A 17,398-nucleotide genomic window follows, 5' to 3' on the forward strand; every position below is an offset into this window, starting at 1 on the left:
TTTAAAAGGGCAAAACCTTGAGCCACAGAAATTAAATAGCAACGTGTAGAGTGGTAGTTGAATAAAAATAAAATGAAAGCGCAAAAAAAAAAAAAGCCTTAAGCTCTTTAGTTTATCAGATGGCAAGCTCCTGGATATTAGGGGTATTCAGTCAGGAAACTTTTTATCTTCAGCTGATACCTGCCTTTGCACTCTGCCTTCCATTCATCTGCTGATAACATGTTGCAGGGTAGAAAGCATTTTCTGGTCACAGTAGCTTGTTTTTCAAGTTACTGAAGTGTAAAATCATTTCTACCAAGGTATTATAAAATAAAATAGTTTCCAGTTATTTCTGTCTTGGCTGCATGTTGGAGTCAATCTGAACCAATGCGTGTGTTTATACTTATTAATAAAATATAGCTTTATATAGAGATTGTTCCCACACTTAGTTTCTCCCTTGTTCAAGGGAATGAAAAGAGACAGGGAAAAAGGCTTTAAGGTAAGAGATGGATGAAAGCCAAAGTCAGAGAATTTTATAAATTTCAGCAAACAGATTGAAGAACAAGGGAAAACAAATGGAAAAAAATGGAGTGTTAGCAATGTGAGTGTGTATTACACATTTGTCTAATTTTAAATTTACTTACATTTGCTTTTATATTTATAACACAGAAACGTTTCAGAATTAGCTGAGGAGAAGACAATGTTTTCTTACCTGAAAGCATCAGGTGTGACCCCCAGGAAGGGCCTATAGAAGCAGACATCAGAGGATAAATTAAGTTCATGCCTTTTTCTTCCCTTAAAGGTTTTAATGCTTCTAAATATTCACAGTCTTTAACTGTTGATAGGTCCTGTTAAACTGTAGAGTAACAGAGTATTCTGGATTTTGGGAAAAGGTGAGTGTTGTGGCTTGACACTGGCCCAACACCAGACACCCACAGAAGTTGCTTGCTCACCCTCCCTGCCACAGCAGGGCAGAGGAGAGAGAAAAAATTAATGAAGGGTTCATGAATTGAAGTAAGGAGTGGGAGAAAACACTCCAAGGGCAAAACAGGCTCAACTTAAAGGTACAAAGGGAATTTATCACTAAAGGAGTCAGACGAACATAATGAGAAGTAAAGTAAGCCCTTAAAATACCTTTTATTCCCCCAACCCCTCTGTCCTTCCCACCTGTGGTGGGAGAGCTCAGGGAGACAGGGCATGAGGGTTTTGTGGATCTCTGCATCCCCCTGGATCCCCAGGGGCAGGGGCTGGATCTCTGCATCCCCGTGGATCCCCAGGGGCTGGGGGTGGATCTCTGCATCCCCCCTGGATCCCCAGGGGCTGCAGGGGCACAGCTGCTCCACCCTGGTCTCACCACAGCCTGCAGAGCAATCTCAGCTCTGGCCCCTGGAACACCTCCTGCCCCTCCTTCTCCACTGACCTTGGTGTCTCCAGGTTGTTTCCCTCACCTGTTCTCACCTCCTCTTCTCTGACTAGAAGAAAAACTGTGCCTCACTTTGTTTTGATTTTCTTCTTAAATATGTTATCACAGAGGCTTTACCATCTCTCTAATTGGCCCAGTTTTGGCCAGCAGCAGGTCCGTCTTTGGAGCCATCAGGGATTGACTCTGTCAGACATGGTGGAAGCTTCCAGCAGCTTCTCAGAGAAGTCACCTCTGCTACCAAAAACCAGACTGAGCAAAACCAGCACAGAGGAAAACAGCTGCTCTGTTTGACAGCCAGTATATGGGGTATGTGCAGAGATGTATTTTTACTGATAAGATGCTCTCAAGGCTCTCCAAAGATGTAAGGAAAAGAAAAGCCCTTTGGTCCAGCCAGCACCTTTCACCAAACCTTGCACGTGCTCTTTGAGTGACTTGCCTCTCTGATGTTCCTGCCCTGAGGAGAGGCTGAAGAAGAGATCAGAGTAGAGATCTATGCATGTAAGACTGGGGAACAGTGGCAGAAGAAAATCTGAGAAGGTTGGTTTCATCAGGGCCCCCTCCGGCTGGACTAAGTGGGGGCAGCAGCTGGAAGGATGACCAATAAAATCTGTTAGGGGAATGAAAAGGGCTGGAAGAGAAGTGTGTTGCCCAGCATTGCAGTGGTTAGAGCTCAGCACTCTGATTCAGTCAGTGATGGTCTTTGAGAAACACTTAGCATGACTTTTAGTAGAGCTCTTATAGCTTGACAGATGACATCTTGTAGCAAAAAAATGGAAATATCCTGGAGTATTTTCACAGTTAATAAAGTTTTTAAAGAATCAGGCATCTTTACCTGATCTGAATTTTCTGACTCTTGACCTGCAGCTCTCTGCAGCAGGTAAGGGTTTTGTCACCAGCTGGTGAAGGCTGGTTATTTTGGCTTGGCCCTGTGTATTTTTATTAGTAAAGCTGTTGAGTTATTAATGACATCTCATGATTCTTTTTATTAAGAAGTGCAATAAGTATTTATTTTTCTGTTCTCCAAAGTATTGTCTCTGAATATGAAAGAATAAGAGATTAAGTCAAAGAGAGGATTGGTAATTTCCAAATCAACATGCAGTCTCTTGACTCATATATACAATGAATAAATTAAAAGTTCTGTAACAAAAACCTATTCCTTTTTCACTGATCTCTTGTCCTATGAAAGCTCTGCCAGGCAGGAGATTTCATATCTGAGTGTGAGCAATGAAATACTGAGGGATAATTTTGCCAGTTGCAAGTTCCGAGGCTTGTGGTTTGTGTTGACCAGAAAGCAAAGTTGATTCATGAAGGTAGTACAAAATATTAGGAAATTGTGACTTCTGCTGTTGAGAGAGCTGCATCCCAAGTTTGTTGTATTTGAGTTGATTTGGGGTTTGCTTTATAATCTGAAGTCAGTTTGCAGGAGGTGTGTGTCTTTGGTAGAGACTTGCTGTACTGAGGTTGGTGGGGGTAATGGCCCTTGGAGCTTCCTTTGTGCTCACTGGAATGCTCCTGAGCCACAGGCAAATTTGAGTTCTGCCAAGGGAGAATCCCACGGAGACTGAAGAAAATAGCATAGTGCCCAAAATCCAGAGTTTGCAAAGGTGAGACTAACACTTTATGAGGAAAACATCTCCAACAAGATCCCCAGCAGCTAAAAGATAATACAAAAACATCCCAGTTTCCTCATAAACTAGCTTCTGTTTATTGGGCTTTTATGGCTCCGTGTGTGTTTCTGCAGACAGACTACAGCCAGAACAGGGTCTGTGGGGTCCATTCTGCCTCACCACCTGGGTGAGTGGCTGTTACAGCTCCTGCCACCCTGCTAATGGCAGTGGGGATATTCAGGGGATGGTAGAAGATGACTTGAGCAAAGCCAGCAGACCAGAAAATACAGTCTTTGTGTGGAGCTGGGAAGAAGTCCCAGCAACGTGTGAAGGGTTGCAGGAGGACACCATCCTGTGCATGGCTTCTGTTCAGGTGGAGCTGCAGACAGGTTGAGCCATGCTCTGTTGCATTTTCTGTCATACCTTCTTGCTAGTTGCTCCTCATCGAGTTATCTGTGGTGAGTGATGATGTTACAGTATAAATCTTGAGTAGTCCTTTGTGGTTTGCACTGTCACAAGCCCCACACTGCGACTTGGGAAGGTTTGCAAGGATAGCTGTAGGGGATCAGTAGTTAATTTGGAGTTGGTTGCTCTGATAATGTGAGCTTCTGGTTCACACTAGGGTCCTAGTATTTTCTGTAAATGATGTGGTGTTGTGCATTGGTTTTACAGGGTTTTTTGGTTGTTTGGTTTTGTTTTTTTCCCCTTTTTGTTTCTTTGTTTGTGACTTTTCCTCCTCTTAAGAAATTTATCTAGTTTGATCTCTTTCTGTTTTTGAAATTGTAGCTTTTTATTCTTAATGAGGAAAACAATCCATTTCAGTCTTACCGAGTTCCATTAACATCTTTCCCCTCAAATATGGCAGCAAGCCAGTAAAATTAATGTGCTGTTTGTTTGTTTCATTTGCTCAAAAACTGTCTGGTGCAAAACTCCAGGCCTTGAGCTAGAGGCTGACATGAGTGTGCCTGTCTCCACTGCTGGTGGGCCTTTAAAAGGTGTCAGTGGAAATTGCTCTGTACAAGATTCAGCTCTTAAGAAGGAATACCTCCCATGTTTTGCTACTGATGTTGGTCCTGACTTGGTATGCAAGGCCAACTTCCAAAAGCAGTGAAAGCTCAAGCTTCCATCAACTGTGTGCAGAGAATCATCAGTTAAGAAAGGCACAGAAAACTGGCTGCTTGTTGATATTCATCCTTAAATGATTTATGAGGCTAAAAAGAATAAACAAGTGACACTTTATATTTTGTTACAGCAGTCTCCTATCCTTGTTTAGTATTGTTAGTGTGTCCAGAAGGGTGTTTGGTGACACCATCAGCTGAATAAGGTCTTTCAGATGTGTCTGTCTGCATTAATAATGAGAATGCTTGCTCTTGTCTTACAAAGGAACCATTTCTTTAAAATATAACCTCCTCCTTCCCAGTCCCTCCGCAAATGATTCCGTCATCAGAATTCTCATTACAGCCGTCTTTCATCCCTTTAACGTTGGATGAAAATCTCTTTGTCTTCAAGTTCCTTCAATTATTAATGATTCAGTTGTATTCTTTTTGCCAATTGGTGCAGAGAGAACCTTGGAGCAAATGTGTATTAGTTATTCCATTTAATCTCTCTTCTTCATTCCTTCTGTGGTCTTTCTTAATAGTGCTCTTCTCCTGGTTTCTCACTCACAGGTTCTGCATCATTGCATGGGTTTTTTTGCTCAGATATAGGAGCCATTGTGCTCCAAATATTAACTTTATTTTTAAAACCTTCTAAAAAGAGGCAGGGAGCCTTCTTGCAAATGCTGGGAACATCTTTATTTTTCAGTCTTTACGGTGGTGTTAATAAGTGGTCAGACACTTTTATCTGAACCAATTGCACCCTGTGGACCAGGTGGAAGTCTGGGGATGGCAGGTCACAGACCCAGTGAAATGGTTGGCTCCAGATCCTAAAGTACAATCTGAATGGCATTGTGGAGAGTCAGGGGCCAGCCTTGGTCCCTTCTCCACCCCACTGAGGTCCTCCAGCAGCAAAGAGGGAAGGAGTAGATGGGGTTCAAGAGCTACAGGCCTTGTCCTCTGAGAGACTGAGCTGATGTAGTGGGAGCCCTACAGGAGCTCCCCTTGGCATTCCTTCTCCAGCCCCAGTGTCCCTGAAGCTGTAGGCTTTGCAGCTCTCTGGACCTTAATGGCAGATTGGGGCCGAGATTCCCAGCACTCCAGCTAGGAATTAAGGTGTGGAGGGAGCAGTGCTGTACTCTGCAGCAGCAATTCTCATTAGGCTTGGGAAGGATGGAGAGAAGGCAATGTAAGTTAGCCCTGTGGCCAGCTGAGTTTTGTTGGAGCTGTACCAGTTACCCAGTTAGAGAAACTAGATGCCTGCAGGACAACAGGATCCTAATTCTCTTCAAGGAGGATGCCAGCCTGTCTAGGCACTGCTCTTGGTGCTCTTTGTATAAAAATAAATAGTTTAAACTTCCTTAGTAGCAGGGGTTCTAGTTACCACACAGACACAGAGATTTGCTTTTAACAAGCCCAGTGAATTACTCTTTTATTTCCCCCTCCTTGATACCCCTCACTCATTCCCCCACTGATTTAGAATGTAATTGTTTTCTTCCTTTATCTTCAAAAATTATATTATCTGAAATATTTTTGTTGCTGCTTGGGTTTTCTCTCCTTTAGAAAAACCTATCTGAAAACATGTGCTTTACAAGGGAAGATTAGAAGAATGTTTTCCCAAACTCTCCCTTTTGCTTATCTGGACTCTCCCCAGTTTGCCAGTATCTATCTTACTGTGCAAACCCCACATTTTGGCATTTCTCCAGCTGAGATACCACCACCAAAGAACACGGAATAATTATCCCAGTGTTTTAGGGATAGCATCCCCATTAGGATAAACAAAACTGTGGTTTGTCTTTTTTTTGCCCACAGTAAGCCTTTTCCTGTCAAACTAGTGCCAGGCTACTTACTCCTGATTTGTCTAGTTATGTCTTTGAGGCTTTGTCTCTCAATGTGCTGTTCAGTCCATTTTTTTCTTGATTTCCTGCTTTTACATCTGGGAACTGCTGTGAACCAATGGTCTTGGTTTGGGAAGATGCTTTCCTGTGACAAACTCATCCTAACTTGGGGTGAAACCCAAATTTTATAAAAGCCAAGTCAGGAGTGGTGAGATGAGTTTGTTGTCATTTGTTACTGTTGACAAACTGATATTGCCAGAAGTATTTTTTCAGTTGTGCTCTGGCCCTGTAGGTATTTAGGTATTTGGAAACGGCTTGGTTTATTTTTTCCAAAAACTTTGCAAAGATGGCATTTAACTGATTTGTTTGTAATTTTCCAGAGCTTCAAGAAACCTTTCAAGGGAGAGTGTGGGGTTTGGGAAGATGTTTGTGAAGATAAAGCAGACTCTTGTCTGGTTTGTTCTGAAGTCTGAAATACTCTTCTTGGGTCAAGGAGGACCAACACAACTTTCTAAGCTGCATGTGTCTTGTTCTGAGTGTTTCTTAAGTTGCTCTTTCCTATTCTAAGCTGAAGTTCTGCTTCTTTTTAAAACAATCATGTGCAGTAGCTGCTCACTGTTGGTCTTGTGAAAGTTGAGCAGTGTTGAATATGTTGAGTTGTAGCCTTCTATGCATCATCTTTGCCTCTCTGTGAACCATAACTTGTCCTGTCTGCCTTTCAGATCATAGAGATTCTTCTTTTGTTGCCTTTCATGTTCCTGGCTAATCATAATTCAGTTTTTTCCTTAGCTTTTCTGATTATATTCCCATAGTTCTGCTTTCCCTCGTTTATGGGATTTGTTTTTCTGCATGGTTTTTATTTGAACATTCAGATCTTAAAAGCTTAGCATATTCTTCCTGTGTACTTGTAGAGTTTGTTAAAGCTGCTAAACTCTGTTAGTTCTGCCTTTCCTTTCTAGTTATGTGTATCTCTAGAGCCTTGCACAGAGCATAAACCCTTATCTTTTGAGCTGTCCATGCTTCTGTTCCCTGCCAAACTGAATGGAAGTCTTCCAAAGAAACTCAGGTAGGATAGTAGAGGAACCAAGACTGGCAGCTCCTCTCTCCATCCTCCCCTCTCTTTTCCCCCTTTTAAATCCAGATCATATTCGCCTTGGTGCCCTAGAATTGCTGTGGGATCACTTTGCTAAACAGCCCATTATTTGAAACCAGTGTAAATCAGTGTCTGGGCTGGCTTATGGTAGCAAGAAGTCCCGTGCCAGTCACTGAAACAGCAGAAGAAGTTTCCTGACATGCTGGCCACACTGCCATTTGAGGCTGTCATCTAAAACCCCATGAATCAAAGTACCACTTCATCTAAAAGAAGATCACGTCCCTTGAGGTATATGAGATAAGTTCCAAGGTCCTTCATTTATCCAAAAATCCCTTTTGTCTAATGACTTTCATGTTTTCTACCCCATTCTGATAAACTGGATTTGACTATAATCACATTACACTTCCCAAAAGTCTCCCTGGTGATGGTGATTGGATGTGGCACCCTTCACTTTGTACCCCGAGCTGATGGGCAGTGTGAGTGCTGTGAAGTAGATACTGTTTCTCAGGCAACTACCTGGTCCAGATGAGAGAAGTAATTTCCATGTACAAACAGCTTAAAAATAATTGTGGACAGTACTGTGAGACCAGGGTGAATGAAGGCTGTGTTTAAGTCACCTAATCCATGTCTCCAGTCATTAAACCCATTTTAGTCTTGATAGGATAAGTGCTGTGGGGTCAGTGGAGCAGTGGCTGGCTTAAATGTGTGTAAGCAAAGAGGGAATTGGAATCATTGTGTTAACCGCAGGAAATCTGCTTTTATGATGATGAAAACAAGAATCAATCATAAGTAGCTAATGAATTAGCCTACAGTATCTGCTGTGTTCATTTCACGGTGAATGTGATAGTCAGAGTCCATTAAGAAACCCTTGCCAAGGGGGTCCTCTGCAAAGGCAGTGTCTGTAAGGTGCAGTGCACACTGCCAGCCCTCCTTACCTCCATCTGAAGTAGAGTGTGCATAACACAGAGTGTGCAATATCTACAAGTGTGCATAAATACAATTTCTGATCCAGGTTGGAAGGGCTTCTGGTGGTTTGGGCAGGGCTTTGTCTTGGATGTCGGGGTGGCTGCTGACTGTGGCTGGTTTTACTGGAAATCTGCAGCCTGTGCAGGGCAGGCCTTGGACAGGCTCAGCCTGGTGCCCATGTCAGGAGGGGATAAGCTGTTACATCATTCTGGCAGTGCCATGTCTGAACCCATGTGGGTCAGGCTGGCAGCCAGCAGTGTGCTCATAAGGCTGCTTTTGTTGTCTGTCCTCTGAGGTGAGCAGAGAGCTGCTTCCCCTCCGCACGGCTCAGCTGCCAGGAGCTCTTCCCTGGGTTTCTGCCTCACTGCCTTCCTTACATAAAGTGTTGCTAAGTGAGAAGCTGTTGAAACCAATTGTGCTACATGTTACTACATGTTTCTGCAATTTCCATTGCCTGTCTGGTTGGTTTTGCTGTCGAGGAACAGCAGTTAGCTGAGCTAACCAAATTAAAAAAATATTTCTTGAAGGAAAGTATGGACATAGGCGAAAATAATAATCTGGCAGCTTTTAGGAAGGCAGTACTTAGCTGCTAGAGAATATATTTCTGAAAAAAGATTGATCTTGAAGTTGGTCTAAATCAAGATAAAATTGATCAATCTAAAGATTGATCTGTAAGCAAATACCTTTTCACTGGAAGTGCTAACAGATACCAACCTGTTTCAGGCAAACCTCTGTTTTCATTACTGCATTAACTATATACCAATGTCCTATTGACTGGAAAAAAAACCATTTTCTGAAATGTAAATGGTATTTTAATTGAAATGCTATCCAAAACCTATGATTAGACAAACAGCTAAATCTGTGTATTTTGCATTGCAGTTACTCCTTTATGTCTATAAGACCATGCCAGCTTTGTTTATATTTTAATTACATGTTTTGCAAAATCTGCTTCAACAAATGATTCATTAGTTTAGAGTACTTTATTTATAAATTTAATACAGAATAATAGCTAAAGCTTCTGTTAAAACTTATGACATGACATTTAATTTAAAAGCGTTAGGTTACCTGATGAAGTAAAAACTGGTATAGTAACAGATTCTATTACAGTAGCTTTGATATTTTACAGTAAGCAAGTTTTTGTCCTGACTCATCACCCCACTTGTAGGCCAGGAGAGAGAAAAGGTGAGAACAAGTGGTACAGATTCTATCTGCAGTATTTTGTTAGTCATGAACCATGTGATAGGATGGAGAAACAGTTGGTGTTTCTCTTTGATGCACAGCTTGTCACGTGGACACCCATCAGGACAAGGGCTGTGTGTTCACTGGTGTGATCTTTGAGCCTCCCACTAATGCAGTGCTGCCTGCACAGTCGTGTCTCACAGCCTTCAGGGCCCTTCCTGGATGTGTGCAGTGCACTCATCTGCTTTTGTGGAAACTCACTCAAAGGTGGCATTGGTTTCTGCAGGAAGGTTGGTGCCATCAACTTCTTCTGATACTGGAGGGAACACAGGGAATCAGCTGAAAATTTGGGTGGCCCTCCAGGAGCAGTGCACTCACAAGGCACTTTTCGGCTGTACCAGTTGGGACACATCAGATGTCTTTACAATGTTTCAGTGATTCTCTGAGCTGGAGATTTGCTTCTGCTGCGTCAAAATTTGGGGGTGTGATTGCTCAATCACCTCTTTGCTTTTCCTTTGTGGATGGATTTGGAGGTTGGGGTGTTTGTTTTCGCCCAGCTGTCAGTGACACTGGCACCCCAGGAGCAGCAGGCTGAGCAAGCAGTGAGATGAAGCTGTTCCCCATCCCAGGCAGTACCCAGGAGAGAGGGGATGGTTTATTTTGGGGTAACTATACAAAAAACCCTTGTGTTGCAGCTGTTTCTAGTATCTCTGCCACATATACATGCAAGATTTAGGGACTAACAGACACATATAATGAATTTTGCTTTCATATTCTTTTGTTCTGACTGGTCTCTAAGCTAGAAATGAAGGATTTCCTCAGAAAGCCAAAGAATTTGGTGGCTTCAAAGTGTTAAGTGCAGTATTGGTTGTTCTGAAAAACAGACCTGGGAGTATTTGAATATCCTACATCTTCCAGCTTGATTTTAGTGACATGCTGGCACAGAGAGAAATAAAAAATCCTTTTCTAGTTATTCCACATAACAATTATTTAGCTGAGGAGAGTCAGCTAGGATTCACAAAAGAGAGATTATGCCTGAAAGTATCTGTCTGACATGTTTAAAACAAATAAGCTGAAGTAGGAGAAAGAGAGGCCATAATGTGCCTGGGATTTGAAGATTCTTTGTAGAATCATGCTGCACAGAACCCCATGTTTTATCAGCTGGTGTGTCAGTGGGTGCAAGTGAGCTGGTCACAATAGGGGATGAATTTGGATGGATGCAGGGGAAGGGCAATGCCACCTGTACAGGCCTGTTTTATTGGTAGCCTGGGAGGAAGGACTCATCTGTCCTGTAAAGATGTTGGGATCTGCTGTGGATACAAAGCTGGTGGCACCACTGGTGTAAAGGAAATGGTATGATTGAAGGGCCCTGGGCTGGCTGCATGAGGGGGGCAGATCAGCTCCTGCATGCTTGTACCTTGAGGGGAAGACTGAAAACAACCCCAGGGTGCCCCTGTGTCCTGAAACTTTGTAACCTGCCTTGTGGCTTTTCATTGCTGCTCCACATACGTTCTCTGTTTTGTCAGAAACCACAGAGAGGAAGACAGTGACTCCAGCCTTACAACCTTCTTCACTACATAGCCCTGGTGAAAGAGCTAGTGTGCTAAACTGCATCTGCTTTTCTTGAATTAATTAATGCTCTTCTATTTTGCTTTTTGCCTGCCTTGAGAAGGGAAAAAAAATAAAAGCAAGTTTTTCCCTCAAATGGATGGTAAAATAGATAGCCTGATGTTTATTACTACTGCAGAAGATCAGATAATACTTAGAGAGTCTGGTGAAGCATTTGTCTCCTCTCAAGCTCTCCAGAAGGCAGTCATCCCTGTTTCAAGTGCTAAGACAATAGTGAATAAAAAGAAAATTCCCTGTACCAGGGCTATTTTTACCAGAGTGGTGCAGTTCCTGTTCAGTAGACCTATGCCTCGTAATCTACATCACTGATGATATTGGAAGCTATTTTAGGCATTGCATAAAATGTTCATCCAGTCTTTGCTAAAAAAGAAGCAACCAACCCACAAGTCCTTTGTTAAACACTGGTTGCAAGGCTTCAGCAGTGATTTGGGTAGAAGGATCTTAGGCTGAGGTTGTGGAAGCATCTTGCTTTGTTTGGGAGCAGAGATTGTGTGTGACCTTGGGAAAGCCCAAACTGATGATTGTTCTTTCCTCCTCCCACCCCCTTGTTATCCTGAAAATGAGGAGAATGCTACCATCATCTATTTAGGGTTTTGGCTCTTCTGATTTGTAATGGCAGCTGTCTTCTGTTTTGCCCAGCATCTTGCACAGAGGGACCCAGTTTGCAGCTGGACAGTTAATTAATTGAATTAATTATCTTGTGTGAATGTGATAATGAAATAAAACCCACCTGAACCAGCAAAATCCTGTAGAGTTTAGATCAGGCCTCAGTCACAGTGGTGAGATTTACTGAGATGGTGAATGTCTTTACTTCTCTTTGAGAAGTACAATGCTGAAAATGTAATTTGATAATTTCCAGGATTTTGACTTGTCAACTTCTTTACATTTGTATTTTCACAGTGTTGGGATGCATTGATTTTATGTGATGAGTTTCCTGCTTCTGTGAGTAGGAAACATGAGGTTAAATCTCAGAAAGGGCTGAGTGTTCTCTGTGTTCCAGCATCTATCTGGATTGCGCTCTTCGTCCCTGTCTCCTCCTATGCCTTTTGTCTTTTCTGAAGTATTTTTATAGGTGTGAAAACATATCTAAGGGAAGCCAGAACAAACTTGATGATTAAGCTGGTTTTTATTTGCAGTATCTTAAGATGAAACCATTTGCCATGGGCTGTTTCAGCAGCCACTGTGTCTCTGGAAATGCTGGCGTAGGCAACCTGGAGGTGCTTTGGGTAGCTGGTTGAAGGTCCATCCCCAGGCTCCAGGGTGTAGGACACAGGCTGCCAATGTGTATCCATCCCTCATGAGCCACGGGATTTCTGTTAGGAACCTCTGAGAGAAATTACAGGACAGTTTTCAGGACTTCTTATTCTTCCAGCATCCCATCTCCTTGATGTTTTGCTCCCAGAGCTCCTGGTTGCTTTGGCCAGTGAAGGGGAGCTGGAGAAGTGAGGAAGAGATCGTAGCAAGGCTGTGAACAAGCACCAGCTGGTAAATGCTGGAGCTGAGGAAGATGAGGCAGGATGGGTTACCTTGATTTCTGCAGAGGATGATTGCAGTGGCAGCAGCAGGCACCCCTTCCCAAGAGTCACAGGAAGCTTTTTCAGAGGAAAGTTCTAAGAATTGTGCTACTGCCACTCCTGCTTGTTTTTTCCTGCTCCTTCCAAAAGGCCTTTTTTTCCGCCATGCGGTACTTGCTCCACTGTCATGCTTGTCCCATGCAGCCTGCCTTCCTCCATTTCCTCATCCTCCTCACTGCTGCAGTGGTTGAGAGAGTGGGGAAAAACTGTCAGCTCAGGAAAGATGCTCTTAAGTTACTAAGATCTGTTTATAGCAGTGAGGGTGGAATTTCTGTTTGATGCAACGGTTGATGGATGTGTGAAGTCATCCTGTGGTTGCGGGGGAAGACAGAAGGGAATTGATTCCCTTTGTAGCCCTCTACCCCCAGAATTTTGGGAGACAACTCCTGGAAATCAATGGGGAATTTGTTACTCCTTCCTGTAAGCCCCTTGGTGCACTCAGGGGTAAATGGGATTTGTTGGACCTCTCCCAAATTTTGTGGTGGGGAGATGTTTCATTTTCCTGTCGATAGCCTTCCCTGTTGTGTGCTCTGCTGTCACAGGGACTGAGAAACACCAGCTTACTGCTGGGGAGTGAACCTGGTTGACTTGTGTGTCCTGAGTGCAGGGAAATTTAATCTTGTCTTCAGTCCTTAGGAGTGTGCTGGGCTCATTGGTTACCCCTGGCTGACTTCTCCTTTGCTGTGTATGCTGTTTTGTTACAAACTAAAAATGCTTGAAAACAAACCAGTTCATATTTTAATTTTTCTCATATTCTTTTAAAAAATTCATTTGTGTTTCACTACCCATTCTTGACTACCCCTCCCCAGCTTAGATGTTCAGCACCCCAGCTCCTCACAGAACACAGGGTGATTTCCAAATTCACGGGTTCCTTTTCCTAATGAGATTAATATTGTCCTAAGGAAAGCCTTGGAGTAAGGAGATGAGATCAAAGCAGGCACAGCGGCTGAATAGTGGCAGTAAAACTGAAGTCCTCACTTCACAAAGAACTCGTTTCTGAGCTTAACTGTGCAGTGAGCCCTGTTATACTCTTGTATTAGTCCTGAAGGGTCCTCGCTTGCCCCTGCAGTCCTGCAGCACTTCTGCATTTTCCCTGGTTTTATTTCCCCTTGGTGTGAATAAGCAAATGCAAGGCTCAAATAGCAGCATAGTCAAGCTGGTTCCAGCACATGAACAGCACTAGACAGAAAAATAAAAGGAGGAGAGCCAGTTGCCTTCTTGATCTGTAAAGCAGAAAATACTAAATCCTTCCAGAGCTCCTTTTTATCATGTACTGTCCATAAACCCTGTTTGGGGTTTGGATCAGCATCACGGCAGAGCCCGGCTGCGCTGCTGCCTGTGTGCAGTGCAGCCCTGTGTGTGTCTGGCAGCAGCACAAAAGGAACCAGCTGATGATATTCACAGCATTAAAGGCCCGATTCCTGGGGACACACTTGGTTGGATGCAATTAAAATGCCTGTCAGGCATTTGATACCAGCAGCCCCTTGACAAAGCGCTTCAGCAGCCGCGAGGTGCAGCATCCTATTGTAAGTGGATGATGGCGGAGCCGGCTGCCTCGGCGTCGTTCTCGAAATTTCTGTGGCCAGTGAACTCCCTCTTCCTCTCCTACTCACCCTCTTTTCCTTTTCACCGCTGCGGGGACTTCTGCTAATTTGCAGTTTTCCTTTTCCTGACGTGCACATGGTAGAGACAAGCTGGTGGCTTGCAGACTGCGTCTGGCTGGAGATAGGCAGCGAGCCGATGGATAACAACACTCCGGGAGAATGATTATGCAGCAGTTATTTAAGGATAGGCTTTTGGGGTATGGCAGCATATGAGCTGGTAATGATTTTATTTCAAAAATGTCAGCGTTTTTTGTTTGCTTGTTAAGAATTTGAGAGAGTTGTACCTTTATGCTGAAGCTTTTTGGATTTTGTCTGCTGTAGATTAAAATCTGTAGCAGTGCCTGCTGGATGAATTAAAATGAATAGGTAATAAACTTCTGTGGATTTGTTTGTACATTGGTGCATGCATAGTGTGTGTTATATGCAGACACACCTTCATACACTGAATGGATATGTTTATGCTTTTTTTGTCTTTGTATGATAGAAGAAAAACTTTTCTCATAGCTAAAAACTACTGATTTTTTTCCAGCAAAAATCAAATGTTTTCAGGGTTTTTTTTTTCCCCTCCCTTTGTTTTTTATTAGCAGATTCTTCAGTGTATAGTCTTGGACGCAGTGTGCTGATTGGAATCTTCTTGTTCAAAGATCAGAAAGGTAGGATGCCTCTCTTTGAATGTGGGAATGAATGTGGCACGGGGTGTGGGCTGCTCTTTGTTATTTTGTTTTTCCTTTTTGATTTAAACAATAGTTGGTGGTTTGGGTTGGGTTTTTTTGTTTGTTTCTGTCAGCTTTGCAGAGATTTTCTGATTGTTGTGCCAGGCACTGTAAAGTTATTTTTGATGTGTAAATATATGCTCTAGGTAACTAATTAGTCCTTTTGGCTGCAGCTACCAAAATGTGAGACACAAACCCGAATGCTTGTCTATTGTCTTGTGTTAGTACAGCGAGGGTGCAAGCTGCCCCCTGTCATTTGGGCTTGTCTTAATACTGATTTTAGCATCAGCAAGGACAGGGTTAAACTGGCAGCCTTGTTCCAAGCGGGTACAATCTCTCCCAGGAAAGCAGCTCATGGTTCCAGCAGCCTGCCAGTGCTGGGTGAGCATCTGTCTGATGGCTTTTTCACATACCACTGACACTTCAGAAATTATGCCTGCTATCAAAAGGAGGAAAGTAAGCTGGGTTTTTTTGGCAATGTCATTGCTGATTCCCAGGAGTTGCAGTTATTGTCCTCTTCCCCTAGTACCTTTTGGCTGTGGTTGCTTTAAGCTTTTGCCCTGTAAAGCAAAGAGGGAGGTGAAATGTCACAGAATAAAAATCTCTAAATTACTTTGTATTGGACTTCCAGGTGTGTCAGGTAGCTAAGGAATACAGATTTCATTGATTTGCAGAGGACTGTGCTAAAAAAAAAAAAAAAAAAATCCAGGCAGGATTGAAAATCTGCTCCCTTCACCTTGATGGAGAGAGAAGAAGGTATATCCATCTTGAATTAACTTCTTAGGTGCCATTTCTCACCCAACACCTACCAAAGCAGACTTCGTGATGTTCTTCTCTGTTGTGGTCCCCTACAGGTGATCATATTTCTTAGGCCTGCATTTAGATCTGCAGGGAATGTGTGCCATCACAACATTCATGTGTCTTTAGTCTGAAGTTTTAGGGGGCCTGTTAAAAACCTGAAAAAAACCCCACAGAATTTTTTCTGGAAAGTGGTGATGTTTCACTCTTTGAGAAAGCCTGGGCTCCTGAAATGGCCATTGTGGCTCCCCAGACAGGGAGGAATCCCAAGCCAGAACCTGGGCACTGGCAAAGGTGTGGGCCACTGCCAATAGCAAAGCATGCCTCAGAAAGGTGATGAATAATCAATATCATTGAACCATAGGACTGTTTGATTGATGCTGTTTACTGAGGGAAAGCATTGTGAATTTTTCCAGATATTCTCTCTCTTGTTTTCCTACATACAATTCTCTTATTTGTTTCCCTTTTCTACACATCTTTCCATTGTCTTGGCCCTTGTAGTTTTTCTGTCTTTGGCAGAAAGCTTTTACCTCATAGATTTTCCTAGCTGAATAAAATTCTTGAAAGGAATTCTTTACTTGCTAGTTTATCTTAGCTGCTTTTAATACTGTTTCCTCCTGGTATCAGTTATCACTAGACTCATTGAAATTGAAAAGCTTGTAGTAAATAGTGCTTAAAATGCTTTAATTTGTGAAAAATGCATTCAGTGATTTGGTTTTAGCTGAGAGCAAGTCCCTTCTCTTCCCTCTACTTTTAATTTCACTTCCAGTGTCCAAGGCAAGAAGCCAAACTGCAGTCTCATTCTGATTTCATTAATGTTTTGCAAACTCTGTCTCAAGGACTAATATTGCTTGCTGGGCTTCATGTCAGAATCCAAGGTTTTGCTGCAGCATTGGAGAAGGGGAAAGGAAGGCTCTCTCACAAATAGAAATGATAGCATTGTTAGCAGACAAGTAGAACTGCCTAGTTTTTATAGTATTTGTGGATAAAGGGTCCAGTTTTCTGGCAATGTGATCCCTTCAGATCCCAGCAGATTTTCATCTGCTATGGAAATATCTCTTATCTCCTGTGCACAGCATCTTATCAGTCCTCTATGGTATCCTAAAAACAAAGAAAGGGCATCAGCTGTTTGTTATTAAATCAGAGTTGGTGGAGACTGGATTCTTCTACTACATATGAAAATATGTATACATTTTTTTGTACTTCTGATTTAGCAGTCATTTTGGCCTCCTCCTTTTATCTGTGTTTTTAAGATTCATGGTACAATTCATTCCTTTTGGCTACAAAGAAGAAAATGAGATGTTATACTGGCAAAAATGGAAATGATTTCAAACAATGTAATTTTCGTGACGAAGAGGTAAGGAGCACTTAGCTGTAAGAAGAGATTTAATTCTAGATTGACAGGATTTTAAAATCCTGTGGCCACAGGGTTGGTTTGGAATATCAAAAAGAGATCAAAAGAAAAAGAATATCAAAGGAAAAGCATTTTGTTAGCTGATACAAAAGGCAACAGAAGCCAGAGTGTGCAGCAGCAATGAGGTGTGCTGGATTAGAGCGTGTGGGCTCCAAGGCATTCACCCAGGGTGATGCGATGTTTGGCACTCACCTTCCATTAGACATATGACATGGTGACCAAATGAGCCAAAGGCGTCCAGCGGGAAGGAACACTGGTGTCAGTTCTCCCCCAGGGCTCTCCTGCAGGGAGCAGCTTCAGGGGTGAACTTGGGCCTCCATGTCTGCCCCTGCCCTGAGATGCTCATCTGGTTTTTAGCCCTGCTCCTAATGACCCTCACAGAGGAGGTAAGGAGGCTTTATGGCTGTTCTAGGCTGGGTCTAAACACCTTGGTTTGTTTGCTAGGCTTAGATCACCAGCACTGATGCTCTCTTGTCCTGTGATTACA

The 17,398-nt window shown here is 42.8% G+C and overlaps 1 protein-coding gene across 1 annotated transcript in view; it reads left to right on the forward strand.

Moving 5' to 3' along the window:
• MAP2 (microtubule associated protein 2) overlaps positions 1–17,398 on the forward strand; it is a 226,243-nt gene that overhangs the window by 80,968 nt on the left and 127,877 nt on the right. The window contains exon 3 of the mRNA XM_041487718.1: positions 14,574–14,639. The gene's annotated coding sequence lies outside the window, so the exon portion shown is untranslated. The remainder of the gene's footprint in view (positions 1–14,573; positions 14,640–17,398) is intronic.

The sequence above is a fragment of the Pyrgilauda ruficollis genome, unplaced genomic scaffold (genome assembly GCF_017590135.1).
Source record: "Pyrgilauda ruficollis isolate IOZ18807 unplaced genomic scaffold, ASM1759013v1 scaffold83, whole genome shotgun sequence".
Classification (NCBI taxonomy): domain Eukaryota; kingdom Metazoa; phylum Chordata; class Aves; order Passeriformes; family Passeridae; genus Pyrgilauda; species Pyrgilauda ruficollis.